Raw genomic sequence first — 25,827 nt, 5'->3', positions numbered from 1 at the left:
ATCTAGTTAGTCCAAGTGCCCGCTCTGGAACCTACATACTCCAAGTGCCCGCGCTGGAACATACATAGTCCAAGTGCTCGCTAGGGAATCTATATAGTCCAAGGGCCCGCTAGTTAATGTAGATAGTCCATGTGCCGCTAGTTAATTTACATAGGCCAAGGGCCCGCTAGTTAACCTACATAGTCCAAGTACCCGCTAGTTAACCTAGATCGTCCAAGTGCCCTCTAGGTAAACTACATAGTCCAAGGGCCCGCTATTAACCTACATAGTCCAAGGGACCGCTAGTTAACCTACATCGTCCAAGGGCCTGCTAGTTAACCTAGATAGTCCAAGTGCTCGCTAGTTAACCTACATAGTCCAAGTGCCCGCTAAGTAACCAATATAGTCCAAATGCCCGCTAGGGGCCCTAATAGTCCAAATGCCCGCTAGTTAACCTAGATAGTCCAAGTGCTCACTAGTTAACCTAGATAGACCAAGTGCCCGCTAGGGAACATACCTAGTCCAAGTACCCGCTAGGAAACGTACATAGTCCAAGTGCCCGCTAGGTAACCTAGATAGTCCAAGTGCCGGCTAAGGAACGTACATAGTCCAAGTGCCCGCTAGGTAACCTAGATAGTCCAAGTGCTCGCTAGTTAACCTACATAGTCCAACTGCCTGCTAGGTAACCTAGATAGTCCAAGTGCCCACTAGTTAACCTACATAGTCCAGGTTCCCCCTAGGTAACCTAGATAGTTCAAGGGCCCGCTAGGTAACCTACATAATCCAAGTGCCCGCTAGGTAACCTACATAGTCCAAGTGCCCGATAGGGAACCTACATAATCCAAGTGCCCGCTAGGGAACCTACATAGTCCAAACGCCCGTTAGGTAACCTAGATAGTCCAAATGCCCTCTAGGAAACCCACATAGTCCAAGTGCCCGCTATGGAACTTACATAGTCCAAGTGCCCGCTAGGGAACCTACATAGTCCAAGTGCCCATTAGTTAACCTAGATAGTCCAAGTGCCCGCTAGGTAACCTAGATTGTCCAACAGCCCGGTAGGTAACCTACATACTCCAAGTACCCGCTAGGTAACGTAGGTAGTTCAAGTGCCTGCTAGGTAACCTAGATAGTCAAAGTGCCCGCTAGGTAACCTACAAAGTCTAAGTGCCCGCTAAATAATCTATATAGTCCAAATAAACGCTAGGGAGCCTACATAGTCCAAATCCCCGCTAGGTAACCTAGATAGTCTATGGGCCCGCTAGGTAACCTACATAGTCCTAGTGCCCCCTAGTTAAACTACATTTTCCAAGTGCCCGATAGGAAACCTACATAGTCCAAGTGCCTGCTAGGTAACCTACATAGTCCAAATACCCTCTAGTTAACCTACATAGTCCAAGGGCCCGATAGGGAACCTACATAATCCAAGTGCCCGCTAGTTGACCTACATAGTCCAAGTGCCCGCTAGGTAACCTAGATAATCCTAGTGCCCGCTAGGGAACCTTCATTGTCCTAGTGCCAGCTAGGTAACCTAGATAGTCCAAGTGCCCGCTAGTTAACCTAGATAGTCCTAGTGCCCGTTAGTTAACCTAGAGTGTCCAAGTGCCCACTAGGGGACGTACTTAGTCTAAGTGCCCGTTAGCTAACCTAGATAGTCCAAGTGACCGCTAGTTAATATTGAGCATCCAAGTGCCCGCTAGTTAACCTAGATAGTCCAAGTGCACGCTAGTTACCCTACGTAGTCCAAGGTCCGCTAGTTAACCTAGATAGTCCAAGTACTCGCTAGTTAACCTACATAGAACAAGGGCCCGGTAGTTGACCTAGATAGTCCAAATGCCCGCTAGTTAACCTAGAAATTCCTAGTGCCCGCTAGGTAACCTAAGAAGTCCAAATGTCCGATAGGGATCCTACATAGTCCAAGTGCCTGCTAGGTAACCTACATAGTCCAAGTGCCCGTTCGTTAACCTATATAGTCCAAGTGCCCGCTAGGTAACCTAGACTGTCCAAGTGCCCGCTAGGTTACCTACATAGTCCAATTGCCCGTTCGTTAACCTAGATAGTCCAAGTGCTCGCTAGTTAACCTAGATAGTCCAAGTGCCCGCTAGTTAACCTAGATAGACCAAGTGCCCGCTAGGGAACCTATCTAGTCCAAGTACCCTCTAGGAATCGTACATAGTCCAAGTGCCCGCTAGGTAACATAGATAGTCCAAGTGCCCGCTAGGGAACGTATATAGTCCAAGTGCCCGCTAGGTAACCTAGATAGTCGAAGTGCTCGCTAGTTAACCTACATAGTCCAAGTGCCTGCTAGGTAACCTAGATAGTCCAAGTGCCCACTAGTTAACCTACATAGTCCAGGTTCCCCCTAGGTAACCTAGATAGTCCAAGGGCCCACTAGGTAACCTACATAATCCAAATGCCCGATAGGGAACCTACATAGTCCAAGTGCCCGCTAGGTAACCTACATAATCCAAATGCCCGCTAGTTAACCTACATAGTCCAAGTGCCCGATAGGGAACCTACATAATCAAAGTGCCCGCTAGGGAACCTACATTGTCCAAGTGCCCGTTAGGTAACCTAGATAGTCCAAATGCCCGCTAGGGAACCCACATAGTCCAAGTGCCCGCTAGGGAAATTACATAGTCCAAGGGCCCGCTAGGGAACCTACATAGTCCAAGTGCCCGTTAGTTAACCTAGATAGTCCCAGTGCCCGCTAGGTAACCTAGAAAGTCCAACAGCCCGCTAGGTAACCTACATACTCCAAGTACCCGCTAGGTAACGTAGATAGTTCAAGTGCCCGCTAGGTAACCTACAAAGTCTAAGTGCCCGCTAGGTAATCTATATAGTCCAAATGACCACTAGGGAGCCTACATAGTCCAAATGCCCGCTAGGTAACCTAGGTAGTCCAAGGGCCCGCTAGGAAACCTACATAGTCCTAGTGCCCCGTAGTTAACCTACATTCTCCATGTGCCCGATAGGGAACCTACATAGTCAAAGTGCCCGCTAGGTAACCTACATAGTCCAAGTGCCCGCTAGGGAACCTACATAATCCAAGTGCCCGATAGGGAACCTACATAGTCCAAGTGCCCGTTACGTAACCTAGATAGTCCAAATGCCCGCCATGAAACCCACATACTACAAGTGCCCGCTAGGGAATTTACATAGTCCAAGGGCCCGCTAGGGAACCTACATAGTCCAAGTGTCCGTTAGTTAAACTAGATAGACCCAGTGCCCGCTAGGTAACCTAGATAGTCCAACAGCCCGGTAGGTAACCTACATACTCCAAGTACCCGCTAGGTAACGTAGATAGTTCAAGTGCCCGCTAGGTAACCTACAGAGTCTAAGTGCCTGCTAGGTAAATTATATAGTCCAAATGACCACTAGGAGCCTACATAGTCCAAATGCCCGCTAGGTAACCTAGGTAATCCAAGGGCCCGCTAGGAAACCTACATAGTCCAAGTGCCCGGTAGTTAACTTACATAGTTCAAGTGTCCATAGGGAACATACATAATCCAAGTGCCCGCTAGGGAACCTACATTGTCCAAGTGCCCGTTAGGTAACCTAGATAGTCCAAATGCCCGCCAGGAAACCCACATAGTCCAAGTGCCCGCTAGGGAATTTACATAGTCCAAGGGCCCGCTAGGGAAGCTACATAGTCCGAGTGTCCGTTAGCTAACCTAGATAGTCCAAGTGCCCGCTTGGTAACCTAGATAGTCCAACAGCCCGCTAGGTAACCTACATACTCCAAGAACCCGCTAGGTAACGTAAATAGTTCATGTGCCAGCTAGGTAACCTAGATAGTCCAAGTGTCCTCTAGGTAACCTACAAAGTCTAAGTGCCCGCTTGTATATCTATATAGTCCAAATGCCCGCTAGGGAATCTACATAGTCCAAGGGCCCGCTAGTTAACGTAGATAGTCCAAGTGCCGCTAGTTAATCTACATAGTCCAAGGGCCCGCTAGGTAACCTAGATAGTCCAAGGGCCCGCTAGTTAACCTACATAGTCCAAGTGCCCGGTAGTTAACTTACATAGTTCAAGTGTCCATAGGGAACATACATAGCCCAAGTGCCCGCTAGGGAACATACATAGTCCAAGTGCCCGCTAGGGAATCTACATTCTTCAAGGGCCCGCTAGTTAAAGCAGATAGTCCAAGTTCCGCTAGTTAATCTACATAGTTCAAGGGCCCGCAAGTTAACCTACATAGTCCAAGTACCCGCTAGTTAACCTAGATCGTCCAAGTGTCCGCTAGTTAATCTATATAGTACAAGTGCCCACTAGGGAATCTAGTTAGTCCAAGTGCCCGCTCTGGAACCTACATACTCCAAGTGCCCGCGCTGGAACATACATAGTCCAAGTGCTCGCTAGGGAATCTACATAGTCCAAGGGCCCGCTAGTTAATGTAGATAGTCCAAGTGCCGCTAGTTAATCTACATAGTCCAAGGGCCCGCTAGTTAACCTACATAGTCCAAGTACCCGCTAGTTAACCTAGATCGTCCAAGTGCCCGCTAGTTAAACTACATAGTCCAAGGGCCCGCTATTAACCTACATAGTCCAAGGGACCGCTAGTTAACCTACATCGTCCAAGGGCCTGCTAGTTAACCTAGATAGTCCAAGTGCCCGCTAGTTAACCTACATAGTCCAAGTGCCCGGTAGTTAACTTACATAGTTCAAGTGTCCATAGGGAACATACATAATCCAAGTGCCCGCTAGGGAACCTACATTGTCCAAGTGCCCGTTAGGTAACCTAGATAGTCCAAATGCCCGCCAGGAAACCCACATAGTCCAAGTGCCCGCTAGGGAATTTACATAGTCCAAGGGCCCGCTAGGGAAGCTACATAGTCCGAGTGTCCGTTAGCTAACCTAGATAGTCCAAGTGCCCGCTTGGTAACCTAGATAGTCCAACAGCCCGCTAGGTAACCTACATACTCCAAGAACCCGCTAGGTAACGTAAATAGTTCATGTGCCAGCTAGGTAACCTAGATAGTCCAAGTGTCCTCTAGGTAACCTACAAAGTCTAAGTGCCCGCTTGTATATCTATATAGTCCAAATGCCCGCTAGGGAATCTACATAGTCCAAGGGCCCGCTAGTTAACGTAGATAGTCCAAGTGCCGCTAGTTAATCTACATAGTCCAAGGGCCCGCTAGGTAACCTAGATAGTCCAAGGGCCCGCTAGTTAACCTACATAGTCCAAGTGCCCGGTAGTTAACTTACATAGTTCAAGTGTCCATAGGGAACATACATAGCCCAAGTGCCCGCTAGGGAACATACATAGTCCAAGTGCCCGCTAGGGAATCTACATTCTTCAAGGGCCCGCTAGTTAAAGCAGATAGTCCAAGTTCCGCTAGTTAATCTACATAGTTCAAGGGCCCGCAAGTTAACCTACATAGTCCAAGTACCCGCTAGTTAACCTAGATCGTCCAAGTGTCCGCTAGTTAATCTATATAGTACAAGTGCCCACTAGGGAATCTAGTTAGTCCAAGTGCCCGCTCTGGAACCTACATACTCCAAGTGCCCGCGCTGGAACATACATAATCCAAGTGCTCGCTAGGGAATCTACATAGTCCAAGGGCCCGCTAGTTAATGTAGATAGTCCAAGTGCCGCTAGTTAATCTACATAGTCCAAGGGCACGCTAGTTAACCTACATAGTCCAAGTACCCGCTAGTTAACCTAGATCGTCCAAGTGCCCGCTAGTTAAACTACATAGTCCAAGGGCCCGCTATTAACCTACATAGTCCAAGGGACCGCTAGTTAACCTACATCGTCCAAGGGCCTGCTAGTTAACCTAGATAGTCCAAGTGCCCGCTAGTTAACCTACATAGTCCAAGTGCCCGCTAAGTAACCAATATAGTCCAAATGCCCGCTAGGGGCCCTAATAGTCCAAATGCCCGCTAGTTAACCTAGATAGTCCAAGTGCTCACTAGTTAACCTAGATAGACCAAGTGCCCGCTAGGGAACATATCTAGTCCAAGTACCCGCTAGGAAACGTACATAGTCCAAGTGCCCGCTAGGTAACCTAGATAGTCCAAGTGCCGGCTAAGGAACGTACATAGTTCAAGTGCCCGCTAGGTAACCTAGATAGTCCAAGTGCTCGCTAGTTAACCTACATAGTCCACCTGCCTGCTAGGTAACCTAGATAGTCCAAGTGCCCACTAGTTAACCTACATAGTCCAGGTTCCCCCTAGGTAACCTAGATAGTTCAAGGGCCCGCTAGGTAACCTACATAATCCAAGTGCCCGCTAGGTAACCTACATAGTCCAAGTGCCCGATAGGGAACCTACATAATCCAAGTGCCCGCTAGGGAACCTACATAGTCCAAATGCCCGTTAGGTAACCTAGATAGTCCAAATGCCCTCCAGGAAACCCACATAGTCCAAGTGCCCGCTATGGAACTTACATAGTCCAAGTGCCCGCTAGGGAACCTACATAGTCCAAGTGCCCATTAGTTAACCTAGATAGTCCAAGTGCCCGCTAGGTAACCTAGATTGTCCAACAGCCCGGTAGGTAACCTACATACTCCAAGTACCCGCTAGGTAACGTAGATAGTTCAAGTGCCTGCTAGGTAACCTAGATAGTCAAAGTGCCCGCTAGGTAACCTACAAAGTCTAAGTGCCCGCTAAATAATCTATATAGTCCAAATAAACGCTAGGGAGCCTACATAGTCCAAATGCCCGCTAGGTAACCTAGATAGTCTATGGGCCCGCTAGGTAACCTACATAGTCCTAGTGCCCCCTAGTTAAACTACATTTTCCAAGTGCCCGGTAGGAAACCTACATAGTCCAAGTGCCTGCTAGGTAACCTACATAGTCCAAATACCCTCTAGTTAACCTACATAGTCCAAGTGCCCGCTAGGTAACCTAGATAATCCTAGTGCCCGCTAGGGAACCTTCATTGTCCTAGTGCCAGCTAGGTAACCTAGATAGTCCACGTGCCCGCTAGTTAACCTAGATAGTCCTAGTGCCCGTTAGTTAACCTAGAGTGTCCAAGTGCCCACTAGGGGACGTACTTAGTCCAAGTGCCCGTTAGCTAACCTAGATAGTCCAAGTGACCGCTAGTTAATATTGAGCATCCAAGTGCCCACTAGTTAACCTAGATAGTCCAAGTGCACGCTAGTTACCCTACGTAGTCCAAGGTCCGCTAGTTAACCTAGATAGTCCAAGTACTCGCTAGTTAACCTACATAGAACAAGGGCCCGGTAGTTGACCTAGATAGTCCAAGTGCCCGCTAGTTAACCTAGAAATTCCTAATGCCCGCTAGGTAACCTAAGAAGTCCAAATGTCCGATAGGGATCCTACATAGTCCAAGTGCCCGCTAGGTAACCTACATAGTCCAAGTGCCCGTTCGTTAATCTATATAGTCCAAGTGCCCGCTAGGTAACCTAGACTGTCCAAGTGCCCGCTAGGTTACCTACATAGTCCAAATGCCCGTTCGTTAACCTAGATAGTCCAAGTGCTCGCTAGTTAACCTAGATAGTCCAAGTGCCCGCTAGTTAACCTAGATAGACCAAGTGCCCGCTAGGGAACCTATCTAGTCCAAGTACCCTCTAGGAAACGTACATAGTCCAAGTGCCCGCTAGGTAACATAGATAGTCCAAGTGCCCGCTAGGGAACGTATATAATCCAAGTGCCCGCTAGGTAACCTAGATAGTCCAAGTGCTCGCTAGTTAACCTACATAGTCCAAGTGCCTGCTAGGTAACCTAGATAGTCCAAGTGCCCACTAGTTAACCTACATAGTCCAGGTTCCCCCTAGGTAACCTAGATAGTCCAAGGGCCCACTAGGTAACCTACATAATCCAAATGCCCGATAGGGAACCTACATAGTCCAAGTGCCCGCTAGGTAACCTACATAATCCAAATGCCCGCTAGTTAACCTACATAGTCCAAGTGCCCGATAGGGAACCTACATAATCCAAGTGCCCGCTAGGGAACCTACATTGTCCAAGTGCCCGTTAGGTAACCTAGATAGTCCAAATGCCCGCTAGGGAACCCACATAGTCCAAGTCCCGCTAGGGATATTACATAGTCCAAGGGCCCGCTAGGGAACCTACATAGTCCAAGTGCCCGTTAGTTAACCTAGATAGTCCCAGTGCCCGCTAGGTAACCTAGAAAATCCAACAGCCCGCTAGGTAACCTACATACTCCAAGTACCCGCTAGGTAACGTAGATAGTTCAAGTGCCCGCTAGGTAACCTACAAAGTCTAAGTGCCCGCTAGGTAATCTATATAGTCCAAATGACCACTAGGGAGCCTACATAGTCCAAATGCCCGCTAGATAACCTAGGTAGTCCAACGGCCCGCTAGGAAACCTACATAGTCCTAGTGCCCCGTAGTTAACCTACATTCTCCATGTGCCCGATAGGGAACCTACATAGTCCAAGTGCCCGCTAGGTAACCTACATAGTCCAAGTGCCCGCTAGGGAACCTACATAATCCAAGTGCCCGCTAGGGAACCTACATAGTCCAAGTGCCCGTTAGGAAACCTAGATAGTCCAAATGCCCGCCATGAAACCCACATACTCCAAGTGCCCGCTAGGGAATTTACATAGTCCAAGGGCCCGCTAGGGAACCTACATAGTCCAAGTGTCCGTTAGTTAAACTAGATAGTCCAAGTGCCCGCTTGGTAACCTAGATAGTCCAACAGCCCGCTAGGTAACCTACATACTCCAAGAACTCTCTAGGTTACGTAGATAGTTCAAGTGCAGCTAGGTAACCTAGATAGTCCAAGTGTCCTCTAGGTAACCTACAAAGTCTAAGTGCCCGCTAGTATATCTATATAGTCCAAATGCCCGCTTGGGAATCTACATAGTCCAAGGGCCCGCTAGTTAACGTAGATAGTCCAAGTGCCGCTAGTTAATCTGCATAGTACAAGGGCCCGCTAGGTAACCTAGATAGTCCGAGGGCCCGCTAGTTAACCTACATAGTCCAAGTGCCCGGTAGTTAACTTACATAGTTCAAGTGTCCATAGGGAACATACTTAGCCCAAGTGCCCGCTAGGGAAAATACATAGTCCAAGTGCCCGCTAGGTAACCTACATAGTCCAAGTGCCCGATAGGGAACCTACATAATCCAAGTGCCCGTTAGGGAATCTACATAGTCCAAGGGCCCGATAGTTAATGTAGATAGTCCAAGTTCCGCTAGTTAATCTACATAGTTCAAGGGTCCGCTAGTTAACCTACATATTCCAAGTACCCGCTAGTTAACCTAGATCGTCCATGTGTCCGCTAGTTAATCTACATAGTACAAGTGCCGGCTCAGGAATCTAGTTAGTCCAAGTGCCCGCTCTGGAAGTACTTAGTCCAAGTGCCTGCTAGGGAACCTACATATTCCAAGTGCCCGCGCTGGAACATACCTAGTCCAAGTGCTCGCTAGGGAATCTACATAGTCCAAGGGCCCGCTAGTTAATGTAGATAGTCCAAGTGCCACTAGTTAATCTACATAGTCCATGGGCCCGCTAGTTAACCTACATAGTCCAAGTACCCGCTAGTTAACCTAGATCGTCCAAGTGTCCGCTAGGTAACCTACATAGTCCAAGGGCCCGCTAGTTAACCTACATAGTCCAAGGGCCCGCTAGGTAACCTACATAGTCCAAGGGCCCGCTAGTTAACCTACATCGTCCAAGGGCCTGCTAGTTAACCTAGATAGTCCAAGTGCCCACTAGTTAACCTACATAGTCCAGGTTCCCCCTAGGTAACCTAGATAGTCCAAGGGCCCGCTAGGTAACCTACATAGTCCAAATGCCCGATAGGGAACCTACATAGTCCAAGTGCCCGCTAGGTAACCTACATAGTCCAAATGCCCACTAGTTAACCTACATAGTCCAAGTGCCCGATAGGGAACCTACATAATCCAAGTGCCCGCTAGGGAACCTACATTATCCATGTGCCCGTTAGGTAACCTAGATAGTCCAAATGCCCGCTAGGGAACCCACATAGTCCACGTGCCCGCTAGGGAACTTACATAGTCCAAGGGCCCGCTAGGGAACCTACATAGTCCAAGTGCCTGTTAGTTAACCTAGATAGTCCCAGTGCCCGCTAGGTAACCTAGATAGTCCAATAGCCCGGTAGGTAACCTACATACTCCAAGTACCCGCTAGGTAACGTAGATAGTTCAAGTGCCCGCTAGGTAACCTACAAAGTCTAAGTGCCCGCTAGGTAATCTATATAGTCCAAATGACCACTAGGGAGCCTACATAGTCCAAATGCCCGCTAGGTAAACTAGGTAGTCCAAGGGCCCGCTAGGAAACCTACATAGTCCTAGTGCCCCCTAGTTAACCTACATTCTCCAAGTGCCCGATGGGGAACCTACATAGTCCAAGTGCCCGCTAGGTAACCTACATAGTCCATGTGCCCGATAGGGAACCCACATAGTCCAAGTGCCCGCTAGGGAATTTACATAGTCCAAGGGCCCGCTAGGGAACCTACATAGTCTAAGTGTCCGTTAGTTAACCTAGATAGTCCAAGTGCCCGCTTGGTATCCGAGATAGTCCAACAGCCCGCTAGGTAACCTACATACTCCAAGAACCCGCTAGGTAACGTAGATAGTTCATGTGCCAGCTAGGTAACGTAGATAGTCCAAGTGTCCGCTAGGTAACCTACAAAGTCTAAGTGCCCGCTAGTATATCTATATACTCCAAGTGCCCGCTAGGGAATCTACATAGTCCAAGGGCCCGCTAGTTAACATAGATAGTCCAAGTGCCGCTAGTTAATCTACATAGTCCAAGGGCCCGCTAGGTAACCTAGATAGTTCAAGGGCCCGCTAGTTAACCTACATAGTCCAAGTGCCCGGTAGTTAACGTACAAAGTTCAAGTGTGCATAGGGAACATACATAGCCCAAGTGCCCGCTAGGGAACATACATAGTCCAAGTGCCCGCTAGGGAATCTACATAGTCCAAGGGCCCGCTAGTTAATGTAGATAGTCCAAGTTCCGCTAGTTAATCTACATAGTTCAAGGGCCCGCTAGTTAACCTACATAGTCCAAGTACCCGCTAGTTAACCTAGATCGTCCAAGTGTCCGCTAGTTAATCTACATAGTACAAGTGCCCGCTCGGGAATCTAGTTAGTCCAAGTGCCCGCTCTGGAAACTACATAGTCCAAGTGCCTGCTAGGGAACCTACATAGTAAAAAGTGCCCGCGCTGGAACATACATAGTCCAATTGGCCGCTAGGGAATCTACATAGTCCAAGGGCCCGCTAGTTAACCTACAGAGTCCAAGGGACCGCTAGTTAACCTACATCGTCCAAGTGCCCGCTAGTTAACCTACATAGTCCACGTGCCCGCTAGGTAACCTAGACAGTTCAAGTGACCACTAGGTTACCTACATAGTCCAAGTGCCCGCTAGGTAACCAATATACTCCAATGCCCGCTAGGGACCCTAATAGTCCAAATGCCCGCTAGTTAGCGTAGATAGTCCAAGTGCCGCTAGTTAATCTACATAGTCCAAGGGCCCGCTAGGCAACCTAGATAGTCCATGGGCCCGCTAGTTAACCTACATAGTCCAAGTGCCCGGTAGTTCACTTACATAGTTCAAGTGTCCATAGGGAACATACATAGCCCAAGTGCCCGCTAGGCAACATACATAGTCCAAGTGCCCGCTAGGGAATCTACATAGTCCAAGGGCCCGCTAGTTAATGTAGATAGTCCAAGTTCCGCTAGTTAATCTACATAGTTCAAGGGCCCGCTAGTTAACCTACATAGTCCAAGTACCCGCTAGTTAACCTAGATCGTCCAAGTGTCCGCTAGTTAATCTACATAGTACAAGTGCCCGCTCGGGAATCTTGTTAGTCCAAGTGCCAGCTCTGGAACCTACATAGTCCAGTGCCTACTAGGGGACCTACATAGTCCAAGGGTCCGCTAGTTAACGTAGATAGTCCAAGTTCCGCTAGTTAATCTACATAGTCCAAGGGCCCGCTAGTTAACCTACACAGTCCAAATACCCGCTAGCTAACCTAGATCGTCCAAGTGCCCGCTAGGTAACCTACATAGTCCAAGGGCCCGCTAGTTAACCTACATCGTCCAAGGGCCCGCTAGTTAACCTAGATAGTCCAAGTGCCCGCTAGTTAACCTACATTGTCCAAGTGCCCGCTAGGTAACCTAGACAGTTCAAGTGACCACTAGGTTACCTACATAGTCCAAGTGCCCTTTCGTTAACATACATAGTCCAAATGCCGCTAGGTAACCAATATAGTCCAAATGCCCGCTAGGGGCCCTAATAGTCCAAATGCCCGTTAGTTAACCTAGATAGTCCAAGTGCTCGCTAGTTAACCTAGATAGACCACGTGCCCGCTAGGGATCCTATCTAGTCCAAGTACCCGCTAGGAAACGTACATAGTCCAAGTGCCCGCTAGTTAACCTACATTGTCCAAGTGCCCGCTAGGTAACCTAGACAGTTCAAGTGACCACTAGGTTACCTACATAGTCCAAGTGCCCGCTAGGTAACATAGATAGTCCAAGTGCCCACTAGGGAACGTATATAGTCCAAGTGCCCGCTAGGTAACCTAGATAGTCCAAGTGTTCGCTAGTTAACCTACATAATCCAAGTGCCTGCTAGGTAACCTAGATAGTCCAAGTGCCCACTAGTTAACCTACATAGTCCAGGTTCCCCCTAGGTAACCTAGATAGTCCAAGGGCCCGCTAGGTAACCTACATAGTCCAAATGCCCGCTAGTTAACCTACATAGTCCAAGTGCCCGATAGGGAACCTACATAATCCAAGTGCCCGCTAGGGAAGCTACATTGTCCAAGTGCCCGTTAGGTAACCTAGATAGTCCAAATGCCCGCTAGGGAACCCACATAGTCCACGTGCTCGCTAGGGTACTTACATAGTCCAAGGGCCCGCTAGGGAACCTAGATAGTCTAACAGCCCGGTAGGTAACCTACATACTCCAAGTACCCGCTAGGTAACGTAGATAGTTCAAGTGCCCGCTAGGTAACCTACAAATTCTAAGTGCCCGCTAGGTAATCTATATAGTCCAAATGCCCGCTAGGTAACCTAGGTAGTCCAAGGGCCCGCTAGGTAACCTACATTGTCCTAGTGCCCCCTAGTTAACCTACATTCTCCAATTGCCCGATAGGAAACCTACATGGTCCAAATGCCCGCTAGTTAAACTACATAGTCCAAGTGCCCGATACGGAACCTACATAATCCAAGTGCCCGCTAGGGAACCTACACAGTCCAAGTGCCCGTTAGTTAACCTAGATAGTCCAAGTGCCCGCTTGGTAACCTAGATAGTCCAACAGCCCGCTAGGTAACCTACATACTCCAAGAACCCGCTAGGTAACGTAGATAGTTCATGTGCCAGCTAGGTAACCTAGATAGTCCAAGTGTCCGCTAGGTAACCTACAAAGTCTAAGTGCCCGCTAGTATATCTATATAGTCCAAATGCCCGCTAGGGAATCTACATAGTCCAAGGGCCCGCTAGTTAACATAGATAGTCCAAGTGCCGCTACTTAATCTACATAGTCCAAGGGCCCGCTAGGTAACCTAGATAGTCCAAGGGCCCGCTAGTTAACCTACGTAGTCCAAGTGCCCGGTAGTTAACTTACATAGTTCAAGTGTCCATAGGGAACATACATAGCCCAAGTGCCTGTTAGGGAACATACATAGTCCAAGGGCCCGCTAGGGAATCTACATAGTCCAAGGGCCCGCTAGTCAATGTAGATAGTCCAAGTTCCGCTAGTTAATCTACATAGTTCAAGGGCCCGCTAGTCAACCTACATAGTCCAAGTACCCGCTAGTTAACCTAGATCGTCCAAGTGTCCGCTAGTTAATCTACATAGTGCAAGTGCCTGCTCAGAAATCTAGTTAGTCCAAGTGTCCGCTCTGGAACCTACATAGTCCAAGTGCCTGCTAGGGAACCTACATAGTCCAAGGGCCCGCTAGTTAACGTAGATAATCCTAGGGCCGCTCGTTAATCTACATAGTCCAAGGGCCCGCTAGTTAACCTACATAGTCCAAGTACCTGCTAGTTAACCTAGATCATCCAAGTGCCCGCTAGGTAACCTACATAGTCCAAGGGCCCGCTAGTTAACCTACATAGTCCAAGGGACCGCTAGTAAACCTACATCGTCCAAGAGCCTGCTAGTTAACCTAGATAATCCAAGTGCCCGCTAGTTAACCTACATAGTCCAAGTGCCCGCTAGGTAACCTAGACAGTTCAAGTGACCACTAGGTTACCTACATAGTCCAAGTGCCCGTTCGTGAACCTACATAGTCCAAATGCCCGGTAGGTAACCAATATAGTCCAAATGCCCGCTAGGGGCCCTAATAATCCAAATGCTCGCTAGTTAACCTAGATAGTCCAAGTGCTCACTAGTTAACCTAGATAGTCCAAAAGCCCGCTAGGGGCCTTAATAGTCCAAATGCCCGCTAGTTAACCTAGATAGTCCAAGTGCCCGCTAGTTAACCTAGATAGACCAAGTGCCCGCTAGGGAACCTATCTAATCCAAGTACCCACTAGGAAACGTACATAGTCCAAGTGCCCGCTAGTTAACCTACATTGTCCAAGTGCCCGCTAGGTAACCTAGACAGTTCAAGTGACCACTAGGTTACCTACATAGTCCAAGTGCCCGTTCGTTAACCTACATAATCCATGTGCCTGCTAGGTAACCTAGATAGTCCAAGTGCCCATTAGTTAACCTACATCATCCAGGTTCCCACTAGGTAACCTAGATAGTCCAAGGGCCCGCTAGGTAACCTACATAGTCTAAATGCCCGATAGGGAACCTACATAGTCCAAGTGCCCGCTAGGTAACCTACATATTCCAAATACCCGCTAGTTAACCTACATAGTCCAAGTGCCCGATAGGGAACCTACATAATCCAAGTGCCCGCTAGGGAACCTACATTGTCCAAGTGCCCGTTAGGTAACCTAGATTGTCCAACAGCCCGGTAGGTAACCTACATACTCCAAGTACCCGCTAGGTAACGTAGATAGTTCAAGTGCCCGCTAGGTAACCTACAAAGTCTAAGTGCCCGCTAGGTAATGTATATAGTCCAAATGACCACTAGGGAGCCTACATAGTCCAAATGCCCGCTAGGTAACCTAGGTAGTCCAAGGGCCCGCTAGGAAACCTACATAGTCCTAGGCCCCCTAGTTAACCTACATTCTCCAAGTGCCCGATAGGGAACCCACATAGTCCAAGTGCCCGCTAGGGAATTTACATAGTCCAAGGGTCCGCTAGGGAACCTACATAGTCCAAGTGTCCGTTAGTTAACCTAGATAGTCCACGTGCCCGCTTGGTAACCTGGATAGTCCAACAGCCCGCTAGGTAACCTACATACTCCAAGAACCCGCTAGGTAACGTAGATAGTTCATGTGCCAGTTAGGTAACCAAGATAGTCCAAGTGTCCGCTAGGTAACCTACAAAGTCTAAGTGCCCGCTAGTATATCTACATAGTCCAAATGCCCGCTAGGGAATCTACATAGTCCAAGGGCCTGCTAGTTAACATAGATAGTCCAAGTGCCGCTAGTTAATCTACATAGTCCAAGGGCCCGCTAGGTAACCTAGATAGTTCAAGGGCCTGCTAGTTAACCTACATAGTCCAAGTGCCCGGTAGTTAACTTACATAGTTCAAGTGTCCATAGGGAACATACATAGCCCAAGTGCCCGCTAGGCAACATACATAGTCCAAGTGCCCGCTAGGGAATCTACATAGTCCAAGAGCCCGCTAGTTAATGTAGATAGTCCAAGTTCCGCTAGTTAATCTACATAGTTCAAGGGCCCGCTAGTTAACCTACATAGTCCAAGTACCCGCTAGTTAACCTAGATCGGTCAAGTGTCCACTAGTTAATCTACATAGTACAAGTGCCCGCTCGGGAATCTAGTTAGTCCAAGTACCCGCTCTGGAACCTACATAGTCCAAGTGCCTGCTAGGGAACCTACATAGTCCAAGGGCCCGCTAGTTAACGTAGATAGTCCAAGTGCCGCTAGTTAATCTACATAGTCCAAGGGCCCACTAGTTAACCTAGATCGTCCTAATGCCCGCTAGGTAACCTACATAATCCAAGGGCCCGCTAGTTAACCTACATAGTCCAAGGGACAGCTAGCTAACCTACATCGTCCAAGAGCCTGCTAGTTAACCTAGATAGTCAAAGTGCCCGCTAGGTAACCTACATAGTCCAAGTGCCCGCTAGGTAACCTAGACAGTTCAAGTGACCACTAGGTTACCTACATAGTCCAAGTGCCCGTTCGTTAACCTACATAGTCCAAATTCCCGGTAGTTAACCAATATAGTCCAAATGCCCGCTAGGGGCCCTAATAATCCAAATGCCCGCTAGTTAAGCTAGATAGTCCAAGTGCTCACTAGTTAACCTAGATAGTCCAAGTGCCCGCTAGTTATCCTAGATAGACCAAGTGCCCGTAGGGAACCTATCTAGTCCAAGTACCCGCTAGGAAACGTACATAGTTCAAGTGCCCGCTAGGTAACATAGATAGTCCAAGTGCCCACTAGGGAACGTACATAGTCCAAGTGCCCGCTAGGTAACCTAGATAGTCCAAGTGCTCGCTAGTTAACCTACATAGTCCAAGTGCCTGCAAGGTAACCTAGATAGTCCAAGTGCCCACTAATTAACCTACATAGTCCAGGTTCCCCCTAGGTAACCTAGATAGTCCAAGGGCCCGCTAGGTAACCTACATAGTCCAAATGCCCGATAGGGAACCTACATAGTCCAAGTGCCCGCTAGGTAACCTACATAGTCCAAATGCCAGCTAGTTAACCTACATAGTCCAAGTGCCCGCTAGGTAACCTACATAGTCCAAGTGCCCGAAAGGGAACCTACATAATCCAAGTGCCCGCTAGGGAACCTACATAGTCCAAGTGTCCGTTAGGTAACCTAGATAGTCCAAATGCCCGCCAGGAAACCCACATAGTCCAAGTGCCCGCTAGGGAATTTACATAGTCCCAGTGCCCGCTAGGTAACCTAGATAGTCCATCAGCCCGCTAGGTAACATACATACTCCAAGTACCCGCTAGGTAACGTAGATAGTTCAAGTGCCAGCTAGGTAACCTAGATAGTCCAAGTGCCCGCTAGGTAACCTACAAAGTCTAAGTGCCCGCTAGGTAATCTATATAGTCCAAGTGACCACTAGGGAGCCTACATAGTCCAAATGCCCGCTAGGTAACCTAGGTAGTCCGAGGGCCCGCTAGGAAACCTACATAGTCCTAGTGCCCCCTAGTTAACCTACATTCTCCAAGTGCCCGATAGGGAACCTACATAGTCCAAGTGCCCGCTAGGGAACCTACATAGTCCAAGTGCCCGTTAGGTAACCTAGATAGTCCAAATGCCCACCAGGACCCCACATAGTCCAAGTGCCGTTAGGGAATTTACATAGTCCAAGTGCCCGCTAGGTAACCTAGATAGTCCAAGGGCCCGCTAGTTAACATACATAGTCCAATGCCCGGTAGTTAACTTACATAGTTCAAATGTCCATAGGGAACATACATAGTCCAAGTGCCCGCTAGGGAATCTACATAGTCCAAAGGCCCGCTAGTTAAAATAGATAGTCCAAGTTCCGCTAGTAAATCTACATAGTTCAAGGGTCCTTAGTTAACCTACATAGTCCAAGTACCCGCTAGTTAACCTAGATCGTCCAAGTGTCCGCTAGTTAATCTACATAGTACAAGTGCCCGCTCAGGAATCTAGTTAGTCCAAGTGCACGCTCTGGAACCTACATAGTCCAAGTGCCTGCTAGGGAACCTACATAGTCCAAGTTCCCTCGCTGGAACATACATAGTCCAATAGGCCCCTAGGGAATCTACATAGTCCAAGGGCCCGCTAGTTAACGTAGATAATCCAAGTGCCGCTAGTTAATCTACATAGTCCAAGGGCCCTCTAGTTAACCTACATAGTCCAAGTGCCCGCTAGGTAACATAGATAGTCCAAGTGCCTGCTAGGGAACGTACATAGTCCAAGTGCCCGCTAGGTAACCTAGATTGTCCAAGTGCTCTCTAGTTAACCTACATAGTCCAAGTGCCTGCTAGGTAACCTAGATAGTCCAAGTGCCCACTAATTAACCTACATAGTCCAGGTTCCCCCTAGGTAACCTAGATAGTCCAAGGGCCCGATAGGTAACCTACATAGTCCAAATGCCCGATAGGGAACCTACATAGTCCAAGTGCCCGCTAGGTAACCTACATAGTCCAAATGCTAGCTAGTTAACCTACATAGTCCAAGTGCCTGCTAGGTAACCTACATAGTCCAAGTGCCCGAAAGGGAACCTACATAATCCACGTGCCGGCTAGGGAACCTACATAGTCCAAGTGTCCGTTAGGTAACCTAGATAGTCCAAATGCCCGCCAGGAAACCCACATAGTCCAAGTGCCCGCTAGGGAATTTACATAGTCCAAGTTCCCGCTAGGTAACCTAGATTGTCCATCAGCCCGGTAGGTAAAATACATACTCCAAGTACCCGCTAGGTAACGTAGATAGTTCAAGTGCCAGCTAGGTAACCTAGATAGTCCAAGTGCCCGCTAGGTAACCTACAAAGTCTAAGTGCCCGCTAGGTAATCTATATAGTCCAAGTGACCACTAGGGAGCCTACATAGTCCAAATGCCCGCTAGGTAACCTAGGTAGTCCGAGGGCCCGCTAGGAAACCTACATAATCCTAGTGCCCCCTAGTTAACCTACATTCTCCAAGTGCCCGATAGGGAATCTACATAGTCCAAGTGCCCGCTAGGGAACCTACATAGTCCAAGTGCCCGTTAGGTAACCTAGATAGTCCAAATGCCCGCCAGGAAACCCACATAGTCCAAGTGCCGTTAGGGAATTTACATAGTCCAAGTGCCCGCTAGGTAACCTAGATAGTCCAAGGGCCCGCTAGTTAACATACATAGTCCAATGCCCGGTAGTTAACTTACATAGTTCAAATGTCCATAGGGAACATACATAGTCCAAGTGCCCGCTAGGGAATCTACATAGTCCAAAGGCCCGCTAGTTAAAATAGATAGTCCAAGTTCTGCTAGTAAATCTACATAGTTCAAGGGTCCTTAGTTAACCTACATAGTCCAAGTACCCGCTAGTTAACCTAGATCGTCCAAGTGTCCGCTAGTTAATCTACATAGTACAAGTGCCCGCTCAGGAATCTAGTTAGTCCAAGTGCACGCTCTGGAACCTACATAGTCCAAGTGCCTGCTAGGGAACCTACATAGTCCAAGTTCCCTCGCTGGAACATACATAGTCCAATAGGCCCCTAGGGAATCTACATAGTCCAAGGGCCCGCTAGTTAACGTAGATAATCCAAGTGCCGCTAGTTAATCTACATAGTCCAAGGGCCCTCTAGTTAACCTACATAGTCCAAGTGCCCGCTAGGTAACATAGATAGTCCAAGTGCCCGCTAGGGAACGTACATAGTCCAAGTGCCCGCTAGGTAACCTAGATTGTCCAAGTGCTCTCTAGTTAACCTACATAGTCCAAGTGCCTGCTAGGTAACCTAGATAGTCCAAGTGCCCACTAATTAACCTACATAGTCCAGGTTCCCCCTAGGTAACCTAGATAGTCCAAGGGCCCGATAGGTAACCTACATAGTCCAAATGCCCGATAGGGAACCTACATAGTCCAAGTGCCCGCTAGGTAACCTACATAGTCCAAATGCTAGCTAGTTAACCTACATAGTCCAAGTGCCTGCTAGGTAACCTACATAGTCCAAGTGCCCAAAAGGGAACCTACATAATCCACGTGCCGGCTAGGGAACCTACATAGTCCAAGTGTCCGTTAGGTAACCTAGATAGTCCAAATGCCCGCCAGGAAACCCACATAGTCCAAGTGCCCGCTAGGGAATTTACATAGTCCAAGTGCCCGCTAGGTAACCTAGATTGTCCATCAGCCCGGTAGGTAAAATACATACTCCAAGTACCCGCTAGGTAACGTAGATAGTTCAAGTGCCAGCTAGGTAACCTAGATAGTCCAAGTGCCCGCTAGGTAACCTACAAAGTCTAAGTGCCCGCTAGGTAATCTATATAGTCCAAGTGACCACTAGGGAGCCTACATAGTCCAAATGCCCGCTAGGTAACCTAGGTAGTCCGAGGGCCCGCTAGGAAACCTACATAATCCTAGTGCCCCCTAGTTAACCTACATTCTCCAAGTGCCCGATAGGGAATCTACATAGTCCAAGTGCCCGCTAGGGAACCTACATAGTCCAAGTGCCCGTTAGGTAACCTAGATAGTCCAAATGCCCGCCAGGAAACCCACATAGTCCAAGTGCCGTTAGGGAATTTACATAGTCCAAGTGCCCGCTAGGTAACCTAGATAGTCCAAGGGCCCGCTAGTTAACATACATAGTCCAATGCCCGGTAGTTAACTTACATAGTTCAAATGTCCATAGGGAACATACATAGTCCAAGTGCCCGCTAGGGAATCTACATAGTCCAAAGGCCCGCTAGTTAAAATAGATAGTCCAAGTTCCGCTAGTAAATCTACATAGTTCAAGGGTCCTTAGTTAACCTACATAGTCCAAGTACCCGCTAGTTAACCTAGATCGTCCAAGTGTCCGCTAGTTAATCTACATAGTACAAGTGCCCGCTCAGGAATCTAGTTAGTCCAAGTGCCTGCTCTGGAACCTACATAGTCCAAGTGCCTGCTAGGGAACCTACATAGTCCAAGTGCCCAGCTTGAACATACATAGTCCAATAGGCCCCTGGGGAATCTACATAGTCCAAGGGCCCGCTAGTTAACGTAGATAATCCAAGTGCCGCTAGTTAATCTACATAGTCCAAGGGCCCTCTAGTTAACCTACATAGTCCAAGTGCCCGCTAGGTAACATAGATAGTCCAAGTGCCCGCTAGGGAACGTACATAGTCCAAGTGCCCGCTAGGTAACCTAGATAGTCCAAGTGCTTGCAAGTTAACCTACATAATCCAAGTGCCTGCTAGGTAACCTAGATAGTCCAAGTGCCCACTAGTTAACCTACATAGTCCAGGTTCCCCCTAGGTAACCTAGTTAGTCCAAGGGCCCGCTAGGTAACCTACATAGTCCAAATGCCCGATAGGGAACCTACATAGTCCAAGTGCCCGCTAGGTAACCTACATAGTCCAAATGCCCGCTAGTTAACCTACATAGTCCAAGTGCCCGATAGGGAACCTATATAATCCAAGGGCCCGCTAGGGAACCTACATTGTCCAAGTGCCCGTTAGGTAACCTAGATAGTCCAAATGCCCGCTAGGGAACCCACATAGTCCAAGTGCCCCCTCGGGAACTTACATAGTCTAAGGGCCCGCTAGGGAACCTACATAGTCCAAGTGCCCTTTAGTTAACCTAGATAGTCCCAGTGCCCGCTAGGTAACCTAGATAGTCCAAGAGCCCGGTAGGTAACCTACATACTCCAAGTACCCGCTAGGTAACGTAGATAGTTCAATTGCCCGCTAGGTAACCTACAAAGTCTAAGTGCCCGCTAGGTAATCTACATAGTCCAAATGACCACTAGGGAGCCTACATAGTCCAAATGCCCGCTAGGTAACCTAGGTAGTCCAAGGGCCCGCTAGGAAACCTACATAGTCTTAGTGCCCCCTAGTTAACCTACATTCTCCAAGTGCCCTATAGGGAACCTACATAGTCCAAGTGCCCGCTAGGTAACCTACATAGTCCATGTGCCAGATAGGGAACTTATATAATAAGTGCTCGCAAGGGAACCTACATAGTCCAAGTGCCCGTTTGGTAACCTAGATAGTCCAAATGCCCGCCATGAAACCCATATAGTCCAAGTGCCCGCTAGGGAATTTACATAGTCCAAGGGCCCGCTAGGGAACCTACATAGTCCAAGTGTCCGTTAGTTAACCTAGATAGTCCAAGTGCCCGCTTGGTAACCTAGATAGTCCAACAGCCCGCTAGGTAAGCTACATACTCCAAAAACCCGCTAGGTAACGTAGATAGTTCATGTGCCAGCTAGGTAACCTAGATAGTACAAGTGTCCGCTAGGTAACCTACAAAGTCTAACTGCCCGCTAGTATATCTATATAGTCCAAATGCCCGCTAGGGAATCTACATAGTCCAAAGGCCCGCTAGTTAACATAGATATTCCAAGTGCCGCTAGTTAATCTACATAGTCCAAGGAACCGCTAGGTAACCTAGATAGTCCAAGGGCCCGCTAGTTAACCTACATAGTCCAAGTGCCCGGTAGTTAACTTACATAGTTCAAGTGTCCATAGGGAACATACATAGCCCAAGTGCCCGCTAGGGAACATACATAGTCCACGTGCCCGCTAGGGAATCTACATAGTCCAAGGGCCCGCTAGTTAATGTAGATAGTCCAAGTTCCGCTAGTTAATCTACATAGTTCAAGGGCCCGCTAGTTAACCTACATAGTCCAAGTACCCGCTAGTTAACCTAGATCGTCCAAGTGTCTGCTAGTTAATCTACATAGTACAAGTGCCCGCTCGGGAATCTTGTTAGTCCAAGTGCCAGCTGTGGAACCTACCTAGTCCAAGGGCCCGCTAGTTAACGTAGATTGTCCAAGTGCCGCTAGTTAATCTACATAGTCCAAGGGCCCGCTAGTTAACCTACATAGTCCAAGTACCCGCTAGTTAACCTAGATCGTCCAAGTGCCCGCTAGGTAACCTACATAGTCCAAGTGCCCGCTAGTTAACCTACATAGTCCAAGGGACCGCTAGTCAACCTACATTGTCCAAGATCCTGCTAGTTAGCCTAGATAGTCCAAGTGCCCGCTAGTTAACCTACATATCCAAGTGCCCGCTAGGTAACCTAGACAGTTCAAGTGACCACTAGGTTACCTACATAGTCCAAATGCCCGTTCGTTAACCTACATAGTCCAAATGCCCTGTAGGTAACCAATATAGTCCAAATGCCCGCTAGGGGCCCTAATAATCCAAATGCCCGCTAGTTAACCTAGATAGTCCAAGTGCTCACTAGTTAACCTAGATAGTCCAAGTGCCCGCTAGTTAACCTAGATAGACCAAGTGCCCGCTAGGGAACCTATCTAGTCCAAGTACCCGCTAGGAAACGTACATAGTCCAAGTGCCCGCTAGGTAACATAGATAGTCCAAGTGCCCGCTAGGGAACGTACATAGTCCAAGTGCCCGCTAGGTAACCTAGATAGTCCAAGTGCTCGCTAGTTAACCTACATAGTCCAAGTGCCTGCTAGGTAACCTAGATAGTCCAAGTGCCCACTAGTTAACCTACATAGTCCAGGTTCCCCCTAGTTAACCTAGATAGTCCAAGGGCCCGCTAGGTAACCTACATAGTCCAAATGCCCGATAGGGAACCTACATAGTCCAAGTGCCCACTAGGTAATCTACATAGTCCAAATGCCAGCTAGTTAACCTACATAGTCCAAGTGCCCGCTAGGTAACCTACATAGTCCAAGTGCCAATAGGGAACCTACAGAATCCAAGAGCCCGCTAGGGAACCTACATAGTCCAAGTGCCCGTTAGGTAACCTAGATAGTCCAAATGCCCGCCAGGAAACCCACATAGTCCAAGTGCCCGCCAGGGAATTTACATAGTCCAAGTGCCCGCTAGGTAACCTAGATAGTCCAACAGCCCGTAGGTAACCTACATCCTCCAAGTACCCGCTAGGTAACGTAGATAGTTAAAGTGCCAGATAGGTAATCTAGATAGTCCAAGTGCCCGCTAGGTAACCTACAAAGTCTAAGTGCCTGCTAGGTAATCTATATAGTCCAAATGACCAATAGGGAGCCTACATAATCCAAATGCCCGCCACGAAACCCACATAGTCCAAGTGCCGTTAGGGAATTTACATAGTCCAAGTGCCCGCTAGGTAACCTAGATAGTCCAAGGGCCCGCTAGTTAACCTACATAGTCCAAGTGCCCGGTAGTTAACTTACATAGTTCAAATGTCCATAGGGAACATACATAGTCCAAGTGCACGCTAGGGAATCTACATAGTCCAATGGCCCGCTAGTTAAAGTAGATTGTCCAAGTTCCGCTAGTTAATGTACATTGTTCAAGGGTCCTTAGTTAACCTACATAGTCCAATTACCCGCTAGTTAACCTAGATCGTCCAAGTGTCCGCTAGTTAATCTACATAATACAAGTGCCCGCTCGGGAATCTAGTTAGTCCAAGTGCCCGCTCTGGAACCTACATAGTCCAAGTGCCTGCTAGGGAACCTACATAGTCCAAGTGCCCGCGCTGGAACATACATAGTCCAATTGGCCGCTAAGGAATCTACATAGTCCAAGGGCCCGCTAGATAACGTAGATTGTCCAAGTGCCGCTAGTTAATCTACATAGTACAAGTGTCCGCTCGGGAATCTCGTTAGTCCAAGTTCCCGCTCTGGAACTTACATAGTCCAAGTGCCTGCTAGGGAACCTACCTAGTCCAAGGGCCCGCTAGTTAACGTAGATTGTCCAAGTGCCGCTAGTTAATCTACATAGTCAAAGGGCCCGCTAGTTAACCTAGATAGTCCAAGTGCCCGCTAGTTAACCTACATTGTCCAAGTGCCCGCTAGGTAACCTAGATCGTCCAAGTGCCCGCTAGGTAACCTACATAGTCCAAGCGCCCGCTAGTTAACCTACATATTCCAAGGGACCGCTAGTTAACCTACATCGTCCAAGAGCCTGCTAGTTAACCTAGATAGTCCAAGTGCCCGCTAGTTAACCTACATAGTCCAAGTGCCCGCTAGGTAACCTAGACAGTTCAAGTGACCACTAGGATACCTACATAGTCCCAGTGCCCGTTCATTAACCTACATAGTCCAAATGCCCGGTAGGTAACCAATATAGTCCAAATGCCCGCTAGGGGCCCTAATAATCCAAATGCCCGTTAGTTAACCTAGATAGTCCAAATGCTCACTAGTTAACCTAGATAGTCCAAGTGCCCGCTAGTTTACCTAGATAGACCAAGTACCCGCTAGGGAACCTATCTAGTCCAATTACCCGCTAGGAAACGTACATAGTCCAAGTGCCCGCTAGGTAACATAGATAGTCCAAGTGCCCGCTAGGGAACGTACATAGTCCAAGTGCCCGCTAGGTAACCTAGATAGTCCAAATGCTCGCTAGTTAACCTACATAGTCCAGGTTCCCCCTAGGTAACCTAGATAGTCCAAGGGCCCGCTAGGTAACCTACATAGTCCAAATGCCCGATAGGGAACCTACATAGTCCAAATGCCCGCTAGTTATCCTACATAGTCCAAGTGCCCGATAGGGAACCTACATAATCCAAGTGCACGCTAGGGAACCTAAATTGTAGAAGTGCCCGTTAGGTAACCTAGATAGTCCAAATGCCCGCTAGGGAACCCACATAGTCCAAGTGCCCGCTAGGGAACTTACATAGTCCAAGGGCACGCTAGGGAACCTACATAGTCCAAGTGCCCGTTAGTTAACCTAGATAGTCCCAGTGCCCGCTAGGTAACCTAGATAGTCCAACAGCCCGGTAGGTAACCTACATACTCCAAGTACCCGCTAGGTAACGTAGATAGTTCAAGTGCCAGCTAGGTAACCTAGATAGTCCAAGTGTCCGCTAGGTAACCTACAAAGTCTAAGTGCCCGCTAGGTAATCTATATAGTCCAAATGACCACTAGGGAGCCTACATAGTCCAAATGCCCGCTAGGTAACCTAGGTAGTCCAAGGGCCCGCTAGGAAACCTACATAGTCCTAGTGCCCCATAGTTAACCTACATTCTCCATATGCCCGATAGGGAACCTACATAGTCCACGTGCCCGCTAGGTAACCTACATAGTCCAAGTGCCCGATAGGGAACCTACATAATAAGTGCCCGCTAGGGAACCTACATAGTCCAAGTGCCCGTTAGGTAACCTAGATAGTCCAAATGCCCGCCAGGAAACCCACACAGTCCAAGTGCCCGCTAGGGAATTTACATAGTCCAAGGGCCCGCTAGGGAACCTACATAGTCCAAGTGTCCGTTAGTTAACCTAGATAGTCCAAGTGC

The sequence above is a fragment of the Tenrec ecaudatus genome, chromosome 7, assembly GCF_050624435.1.
Source record: "Tenrec ecaudatus isolate mTenEca1 chromosome 7, mTenEca1.hap1, whole genome shotgun sequence".
NCBI classification, from domain to species: Eukaryota; Metazoa; Chordata; class Mammalia; order Afrosoricida; family Tenrecidae; genus Tenrec; species Tenrec ecaudatus.
Note: the sequence above shows the minus strand (reverse complement) of the source record.